Source organism: Vidua macroura, chromosome 13 (genome assembly GCF_024509145.1).
Source record: "Vidua macroura isolate BioBank_ID:100142 chromosome 13, ASM2450914v1, whole genome shotgun sequence".
In the NCBI taxonomy this organism is placed as follows: Eukaryota; Metazoa; Chordata; class Aves; order Passeriformes; family Viduidae; genus Vidua; species Vidua macroura.
Window position 1 is genome coordinate 4,041,234 of NC_071583.1, and position 10,125 is coordinate 4,051,358.

At 46.2% G+C, this 10,125-nt stretch overlaps 1 long non-coding RNA gene across 1 annotated transcript; it reads left to right on the top strand.

The window, feature by feature from the left end:
- Positions 1 to 4,185, top strand: LOC128814163 (uncharacterized). Its single transcript, XR_008439279.1, has 3 exons — positions 1 to 332; positions 1,563 to 1,802; positions 2,790 to 4,185. It is a non-coding gene; the product is annotated as an uncharacterized LOC128814163 (long non-coding RNA).
- The last annotated feature ends 5,940 nt before the right edge of the window (positions 4,186 to 10,125 follow it).

The following is a 10,125-nucleotide window of genomic DNA, read 5'->3' on the forward strand; positions in this document are numbered from 1 at the left end:
CCTGCCCTTTGGAAGCATTCTCAGGGCATGTCTCTGTAACATCCAGCCCTAGAGCTCACACCAGCTCTGCACTGAAGGGAGCAGGGCCATTCTGTGCTTCAAACTGCACTTACTGGCACGGACACAGCTCGAGGTGATGCTGCTGTGGGGGTACTGAGCACCTCCCAGCTGTGCTGGGCTGTGTGGTTGTAGTGGCTGGGATACCTTTGGGTGCTCCAGGTGATGCTGAGCCTCCTCAGGTGCCCCGGGCTGGCTTCTCCTCCTCCTCCTCCTGGCACCCATCCCCTGTATCTGAAGAGGAGAATGAACTGGTCTGTTTTCTGAGCCTGCTGGTGAGGACTTGAGGCTCTGGAGCCGACCTTTCCACACAGTAAAAATAAATGTGCTCAGCTGCAGCAAGGGCCCTGTAGGGAAAGCAGTGACCCCTATGTGAGCTCTGGGGGACTTTGTGAGGCTTGTGTGACTTGCCTATGAGTTCCCAACATTCAGATTGCTTTGAGTGTGGCTTGACTCCTTGGAGTCACAGGGATGGGAAAATTCCTTGGCACCCAGTGGGGAACACACTGGATGAGGATGGGATGACCTTGAGGGAGCAGTCTGAAGTTCCTTTTGGTTGTCCCCATCAACTGTAGAGAAAAAAAAGAAAATGAGCCAGTGGGGTATACCTGGTAAAGGGGGACAAAGGGGAGAAGCAGCCACTTGGGAATTATTCAGCCCCTGGTGACAGAAAAGCTGTGGTAGCTGTGGGATACCTGCTGTACCCAACTCCAAGTTAGAGCAGCTGCTGGGATAAAACCCAGGAGACAGAGATGTTGCTGCTAGAGCAGCTCCTCTGGCCAGGCCAGGTGGGAGGGGAGAAGCTGCTGTGGCTGGAGCCCTCCAGGAAGGGTGCTCTGCCATGGGAAAACCAGGATGCTGCAGGGTGTGCCAGGGCGGAGGAGGGCTGGGAGCAGGCTGAGGTCTCTGCCCCTCAGGAAGCTGTGAGGGACTTGTGTGTTTTCCAAGGCAGCAGAGACAGGATGCTGAGGGGTGGGAGAGAGACAGATTTCCTTCTGCAGTGAATAGACTGGGGTGGGGGATGGTGGCTCCAATTTAACCCTTGCCTGTTCATCTCCAAAATGAAATGGTGGCTTAGGAAACCATTCCAAGAAACTGCATAAATGAGAGGCACAAAAAGTACTGGGATGTTGGCACCAGGGTGATGCTGTGAGTTTATTATCCCAGTTCTCTCGCCCCCAGGCATGTCTCCCTGGCTCTAGCATTCCTTTTTGCTTTGAAGTTTGTTTTTTCAGTGGCACTGGCATTGCTATGACCCACATGAACACCAGTGATGCCAAGGGAGAGGCTTATGGGACATTACCTTGCGTCAGGTAGAAGCAGCTCGTGGGAGACAGCTGCAGATTTGGGTGCTGTAACAATTTTTCAGCAGAAGACTGAAAAGATGGGATTTCATTTGTCTTTTACATCAAGTGTGGGGAAAAAAATCTTAGAACTCCTAAAATGGTTTCTTTTCTTGATCAACAGTGAAGGCTCTTCTGTATCTCTTGTAAAATCATTAATAGGACAATCTAGAGGAGAAGTGGAAGAAAACCCAACTACCATCACTTCCCACCCCCACCAAACCCTTGGAAATGCTGTGGAAACAGGACCTGCATGAAGACCTATAGGGCATAAGTACATGAAGATTTTGGGAGAGGTACCTGGAACATGGGAATCCAGAGAAAAGTACTTTGTTTACTGCACCAGAGTCTCCCAGAGCTGTGGAGAGTCCACATGGCTGAAAGCTGGCAGCCAGGCTGCAGGTGTGGTGAAAGAGACGTGTTTTCTAAACACACCAAATACTTATTGCTCCGGCCTTTTGTAGATAAAGATCAGCTGTGACTTTAAAAGAAATTGCAGCAGAAGTACTTGTATCTGGGAGGATGAATACCTGCTTCCAGGTTGGGCTTTGTAGAATTGAACTTCATAAACAAATTACTTGATGTGATTAACCAAGTCAGAGGGTTGAAGGAAATGTGCCTCTGCCTCTGACAGTATCGGGGTGGAAGCTGTAATGTGTTGGCCAGACAATTATCGTGGGTAGGAACAAACAGCCACAAGGTTCTTGGGTGTGAGGTTTCCCATTAAAACAATATCTTTTCTCTGAAAAAAAACCCTCAGCAGAAAAAAATTAACCCTTCCTGAAAGCCTGATTTTTTTCTGAGATTCAAAACACTGTCTTGATTCTGCAGGTGTTTGATGTGCAAGGACAGAGAACAATTGTGAACCAAAAAGAGCTAAGAATTTGTAGGAAAACATCTAGTATCTAGACAGACCAGATAAAGAGTTTTCAGTAGCTCTGAAAACATTTCTGCCCTATGACTGTGCTAATTTCAGTAGGAGAAACAGTCCCTGCACTGACCTCATTCAGTTCTACAAGTTTGAAGGTTGGATTACACAGATATTGGCCTACTTGTCTCTAAGGTAAAGGTGACTTTAAAAAAAAAACAACTAAACAAATAAAAAGCAAGCAAAAATTTTAATGTTTTGATGGTGACATAGGCAAAAAATATTGCCAAAACAAATAAAAAAAGTGCCTGAAATGGAGTTGCAGGCAAGACAAGCTGACCTTCTCAGAGCCTGCTTCAAGAAACAAAAACACTTCCTCATGCCAAGCATGCTCTGCATGAGCTGAGCTTGCTTGGTCTCAAGCTGATGACAGTAGCTTTTCCTGCTTTTGACGAAACAAATAATGCAGTGGGCAAAGATGGTTCTCTGTTAGGACAATTTTTTTTTCTTTCTTCCAACAGGGATATCAGCTGCCTGCCTGGTACCTGGGCCCATTCACAAACTGGGCAAGGCTGGACAAGCCATTTCACCCAGGATGAAAATCCTACCACAGCTGGGATGTGCAAGGGTTGGACGAAATACTGCTTTGTGCTGTTTGGAAATTATTCACTTGGGATAAAAATATATGTTTAAGAGGAGATTTCCACCCTTTCTCAGGTGGGATTAACTATGCTTTGGAGCTCACAGCAGTTGACAAGGAGGCGACAATGGGAGAACAGGGTGTGTTGTGCTCTTGTCTAAAAGCAGAAGGGTAGGTGGGAACCTTCAGGCAGGTTTCTGCCTGCAGTGCTTCTGGTTTGGTACACCTGGCCTGTGGCAGGCAAACCTGGACTGCCCTGTGTGTCCTCATGAAGCTGGGCAGCACAGGGCTGAGGTCTCAGCAGCCACCAGTGTCACCGCGTGTCCCCCGTGAGCTGACAGCATGGGCAGAGGCAGAGCTGTGTGCAGAAATGCTCTGGAGGTGGTTGTGGGGGAGAGGGAGGGTGGGGAGATGTGCTGGGACACGTGGGCTGTGCAGAGAGTGCAGTGTGTGAGTGGGACCACGAGTGCAGGTGACATCCCCCCCTCCCTCCAATGAGCACTGTCCTTCCCATCCGGTCCAGCCTCCGCCCTCAATCTCTGGCCAAAGTTCCCACCCCATCCAATTGCTCCAATTAGTGCTGTGGGTTTTTTTTTTTTTTTTTCTTTTTCTTTATTAAGACGGTGGCTGGAGACCTGCCTGTGTTTGAGTCCAGCTCCCTTTAATCTGTCCCAACTCTGATTGAGGTTAACAGAGTTTCCTGCCCAGCAGCTTCTTTGACAAATTAAGAGAGAACCAGTGAGACACTGTCAATAAACTTCCCACTGTATAGATTTTGTCCAGCAGAGCCTGAATAAATTGGGTCATGCTGCCATATGTAATCCACGCACTTGAGGTTTGACCTAGCTCCTGTGCAAACCAGTGTGCAGGGATGTGTCTGGGAGCTGGACTGCAGCTCTGGCTGAGACAGCTGAATTTTGAAAGAGCTGGGGTGGAGCCGTGCCGTTCATTTTTGTGGACCAGTTTCATTTGTACGGGAAGATGATTGATGTCTTCCCGCGGGAGCTTTTGTCTGTGCTGGAGTGTGTCTGAAACAACATTGCCAAGATACCTTGGGGCTGGGTTAGGTAATTATTTTGTGATTAGATACTGAAATCAAATAAATAAGTTAATCATTTTACAAGTTCAGAAGAAAATACATTTATTTAATCTGAAACTTCTTCACAATAGCAATGCATTACTTTGTCTTTTTCTGCATGGTGTTGGCCTCGGGTCAGATGATTTCCCACCAAATGATTCACTAGCATTCCATGGCCCTGGTAATGCAAAGTCACCTGTTTAGATGGAGGTAGGATTCTTGTCTTTCCCTCCTTTGGGCACCTGATGAGAACCCTGCAATGGTGGTGATGGGCCTTCAGTTTTCACAGTTCATATTGGCAACACAGAAAAGATTAGTGCATTAACAGGGGAGACTCCTCTTTCAAAAAGAGGCTTTAAATGATGTCAAGAACCACCACAACTATATGGTTTTTACATAAATAATAATTAATTACATGTAAATCAGACTTTTCCCCACCCCTTCCATTAGTATCGTCTTTGCTAAGCTCTCTGTCTTGTTTCTGTCCACTCACTCTGAGTAGCTGAATGGCAACAGACATCATTTGCAATGCTAACGTCAGATACGGGTCAAAATGGACAAGGAAAACACAACCCGGGGTTTTATCAATGCAATAACAACTAGTTCTGTCTAGAGATGGCAGCGTACTGGGGTTTAACCTCTTCACTGCCACAGAGTCAGAAACAGCAGGAATTTACTTTTCTGGTTTCCTGTTTTGCTATTTCTAACTTATTTTCAGCCCTTTCCTTCTCTTGGCCACTCTCTTTTTCCCCCCTTCTCTCCCATTTCTGGTGTTTACTAGAGCATCTGGTACTGTTTATCTCCCAAGACACAGGAGACCGTTGTTTTCATAGATATGTAACTAGCCTAAAAGCTTTAATCTTTGTTGATGTTGGACTTCTGGATTAAAAAATAGTCATAATAGTGGAAAAAGTTAAGATGAAATAATACTTCAGCATAGAACACTTTGGAGACAGCATCAACAGAAAACCCTTCAGAGGGACAGCTGCAATTACTGCGTCTCCTTCACAGGCAATGCTGAACTTGTGGGGAGAGCAGGGCAGGGAGTGAGGAGACCAATTCCCTGAGATGAGACTGCTTGTTCCCCTGGAAGCTGAAAGTGTGGCATGTCCTCATGGAGATTTCTGCATGTGCTCCTGCAGCAGGAGTTTAAGCAGACCCAGAAATGCCAACAAGATGTTAGAAATCTGTTTCCATCTCTGCTGCCTTCCAATGCTGCCTTCAAGGAAGGCACGGAAGGAGCTGATCTGGCTTTTAGAAGAGTCACACTGCACATGACCAGGAGTTTGAATTCCCTGTGGAGTAAAGGCTGTGCTGGAGGTCAGAGGAGGAGATGGTGTTTTGGATTTGGTCTCTTGCTCTAGAGAAGCGTGCTGGTTTTCTCTGAAAGCTTCAGAGATGCTGAGATTGGGTTAATTAGAAGTTGTCAAGATACAGCAAGAAGTGTTGCTGTCATCAGAGAGATGTAGAAAGTGTTACAGAAATTGGGTAGCAAAAGGCAGGTAGGTGTCTGCTATCTGCAGAAGATCTTATTTGCTGCCTTCCCAGGGGACTAGGCACTGTCCCAAACCTGCAGCAAAGTCAGCTAGGCTGGAAGCAGACCTGCAAAATCCGGGTGGCTGCTGCTTTCCTAGCAAGAATATATTCAGTTGCTAATATTGTAAATGCTTGCTGGTACATTTTTATAGCAATAACATTTATGTAACTTAAGATTTTTATGTAATTTAGGATTTTAAATTAAATGTCTTAATTCAGGTGCTACATACCTCACTTTCCACCCCTGCTCTCCTGCCACATAAGGTGTAAACCTGACTGTAACCTCTCCCAACTTTTTGGGATAAAACATTTTTGGAAAGCCCTCACTTTGGGAAGGCAGTGAGCCGATGAAAGGGAGCTTAGCAGTAATGAACCAAGCTAATAAATTACCTAATGTCACCTTAGGATAGGTCTGTGGCCGCCTGTCACACAGCAGCACATCAAGCTGGAGATGCACAGTCGGTCTCTCCTAACCTTTGTACCTTCTCCTGCTAACCAGGGAGCTGGTTCTGGAAAAGACCTGGCCTGTGGAGTCCTGCAAACTGAAGGGTAAAATATTAATAAGCCAAAGAGGAGCTGGAGGTGTCAGTGAGGCTCCTGCACAGTGCAGCCATGGGGGAGAGTGCTGCTGGTCTCCACACAAAGGGAATGGCAAACGGTTTCTCCACAGAAAATTTCACCCGACCAATTTTTTTTTGCATGCAGAAATGCAGATTCAGCAGCACCAAAACGGTCTGTGCACACATGCCAAACTTGTCATTTATAAAAACTCAAAAAAGCTCTGACAAATGCTGAAGCTGTTAGTTTTGACACTTCTGACATGAAACACTTTGATTTTTCATTTTGAAACTACTTTGTGTTCAAAATGTCCTTTAATTTTATTTTCAAGCAAGGGGGTGTGTGTCTTTTTTCTTATTCCCCCAAAAAATCAAAATTGAAATGAAATCTTCAGATTGAGTCAACATGAAATTGTTCTTGGATTTTTGATTTCACAAGGCTTTTTTTTCTTAGATGTGTTTGGCTTCAAGTCACTTCTTTTTCACCCCAAAAATTTGCCAGTTGGTTTATCAAGAACCACAGTGAACATCAGCCCCTTTGAAGGGGCGCAGCTGCCACAATAGAATATTTTTTTCATGGCTGTCAGTTGCAGAAAGAAGGGGAAAAAAAAAAAAAAAGGAGCCTTGCTTTTGCTTTCCAGGAGATTGAGTTCATTTTCTATCTGACAGGGATAAATAATAAACAGTATTTTTTTTTTTTTCTGCTGTGAGGGATTGTGTTACGTTATCTGTTTAAACATTCCGTTACATTTTAGTAATGTGAATAATGATTATTCCTGTGCTTCTGAGCTCTCTCTCTTGGCTCGGGCGCCGGAGGTTCAGGAGACACCTGGCATTGTTGACAGAGCGCTGAACTTGAACGCCTCTCACTGTGACAGGGCAAGCCCAAATATTTTGGGAAGAGTCCTTGTTATGTTACGACAGGGGTTGGTAGCACTGATGCTGGGGACAGGTTTTGCTTTAATACAGAGCTGATTATGCTTCATTATTCGGGGAACAGCGTGAACTTGGGCAGGCAGGCTGCTGGGAGAAGGAGGATTGCACTTGGGCACTTCTTATTTGTAGGATGTACTGAAGGTCTTCCAAGAGATGCTGTCTCTCAGAAGAGATCAGGATAGGAGGCCCTGAAAGATCTTTTTCTGTGGGTGAGAAAGTGGAAGAAATAAAGCTTTTTTTCAAAATAATATAAATGTTTAATGTAGTCCCTACATGTAGACAAATACCTGGGGAAGAACTTGTATTAAAATACCTTTTTAATCATATTTTCTATCCCTCAAGGTGGTGTTTGCATCCTACAGTGTACATCTTCCCTCTTTGATTGGTTTCCTCTCCTGAAGTCAAGCTGCATCTTGGCAGTGCTTTGTGCATCTCCAGTGCTGCACGAGTGTCCAGCACGCGGTGTTTCATCGGTCATGGACTTTCAGCAAGATTGGATGTGTCGTGGAGTTTGCCAATTCACGTACGGCACGTAATTATATTCAGGAAGCAATAGGAATTAAATGACATTAATTCCCATGAATATTCATTTAAGAATCTCGACCAAATTCAGGCAGATTAATAGTCTAACGAAAATACAATGGCTATTCATTGCCCTCACAGGAAAAGGAAATATGTATTGGCTGGCAGCTCAGGCCAAATGGAAATGTGCTATAGAAAAGTTATCTCTGGGTGGCTTCTGGTAGAGTGGCGGCTGGAGGGACACCTCGAGGAGCAGAGAGGATTAGTGTGGGTACGGACATGGGGAGCTTTTCCCAACCATTAGGAACCCAGAGGAGTCTGGGGTGAATCCAAGACTCGTGTCTCTGCACTGCCCATGCAAATCCAAACCAACTCCGACTGCAGTGGAGCTTCTCTGGACTCACAGCAGAGCAAAATGTCATTTATTCTGTGCCTGACTCCCGCTGCCCTGTGCGTGGAGCCAGGCTGCAGCCTGCTCTGCCTGGATCGTGGTGCTGCGGGGCAGCACAGCCATTTCTTTCCCTTACAAGCAGCACCAAGCTGGCTGTGCTGCTGGCTGCCTGCTCTGCCACAGCTCAGCACCAGCACCAGCCCTCGGGGTGGCTGTGGGGCAGCCCTGTCCTGCCAGGCACCTCCTGGCACATGGAAGCTCAGATCTGTTCCAGCTTGTCCTCCCGGCACAGGCCAGGGCATGGCTTCTACTGTGGCCAGGGAAACTGGGGAAGTATAATAGCAAAAGCAGATGAAGGATGCAAATGCATTTGCAACTGAGGGATCAGAATTTGGTATGCTGGAAACCCCCCTCCCCAACAACAGTATTTCACTTAATTTCATTTCATTAAAAAAAAAAAATCTAGGTTTGGTTATAGCTCTCATTTGGGATAACTTTTCATTTAGTAAGACAAGCCAACTTGAGACCTTAGCTGTGTCCCATTATCTCTTTGTGGGACTTCCCCATTTGGAGAACAGATCCAGCTTCCACAAAAGCTGGTGTAAGTGCTGCCAGAGTATAGGATTTAGTGTCTAAGCTGAGGTTTGCACCTTTTAAAATTCCCCCTCATAGGCAAATTGACCTTTCCTGCCCTTGAAGTTCTCTGAGCAAAAGAAAAGTCCAGTTATTTTACCTTGCACGTGTGTACCATGTGATGAGTGGAGCTGCATTTTCTACTTTTTTGAAGGTTGTTTGTTGCCAGACTGATCTGACTTGCCCTGACTACACTGAAAACAAGGAAATGTGGAAAGCAGCAACCACCATCTTGCCAAGAAGGGGTTTTGCCTCAAGTTGCAGTATGAGCATACTCACAGGGCTGCTTCTGCTTGTGCTTATTTGAAACAAAAGTCAGATAATCATAAAACTAGGCTGTAAATCCAATGTACATTTCTCTTTATGTCCACCAACTTTTTGGGGCAGTACATGGTGTGTATCTCATCTTTTCATGTCTGATGTAAAAGGTAAAATAACAGCTGAGTACCCACATGGGCTTTGCACCTACGCAGGAGTGCCAAGTGGGCCAGGAACCCGCTGTGCAGCCTGGTGATGTGCTCTGCAAAGCCTCATAAACCAGTGACTAAGGCAGAAAGGACTCCAAGGCCTGGCTCCTGGGACATTGGAGGTGTGGCATTACAGTAGCTTGGAAAACATTCTGACTTTATAACAAGTAACACCTATAATTACAGAGGCGTCATCACCTTCATATTTTTATTTTTTTTTTTTTAGCTAACAAGCTGTACTTGTAGCCTGTGTACATCCCTGCCAAAATCTGCGAAGCATTTGCTCTTGGGATGGTTCTGCCGGTGGTGGGAATATCAAGCATCTTTCTCCAGGCACTTGTAAAACAATACAGCAGTAAACAATTCAAGCACAATTAGCAGCTACATAGGCAGAGGGGGAGGGAGAAGTCCCACCGCTGGTACTGTCTGTGGAATTAATCATGTTTTACAGAGTTGATATACTGGTTTGGATGTGTGAAGTTAAAAACAGGAGATGAAGAAGCAGCCAGTAAGTGTTTATTCGAGGATGAAATGTAAAATAAGTATTGTTTTGTAGCTGTAGAGAGGAAAGTGTTTAAAAAATGCTCTTTTTACAGGTTTAGCTCTGTTTTCTTCCTACTGAAGAAACAGATGAACTAAAAAATATAACAAGATTATGTTCACTTTTAAAGCTGGTGGTCCTGCCAGGTCACACAAACCCCGGTGTATCCTGCGGTACCGGGGCTGCAGAAGCGGGATGCTGAACGCTCCGCTCCCGGCTCTCGCCCGTCCCCGGTCCCGAGCGCTCCCCGCCGGTCTGAGCGCACCGCTCCGGCAGCGGCGCGAGGAGCATCACCTCCGCAAATATTTATTTGCAGCGATTTTCCGCTCTTAATTATTTAAAATATAATGAATTACGCATAAGTACCTCGCTATTAGGGTAATTCCAGGTCTTAATTGCTGCCAGAGCGGCTCCCGCCGTTGCGCCGGGAGGTGGCGCCGCGGGCCCGGCGCTGCTGCCGGAGCCGCCGGGGCCGGGCGGGGGACGGGGACCGGGCTCCGGGACTAGGGGAGAGGCTGGGCGCAGCGCGGAGCTCCCGCGGCCGCGGTTCGCCCCG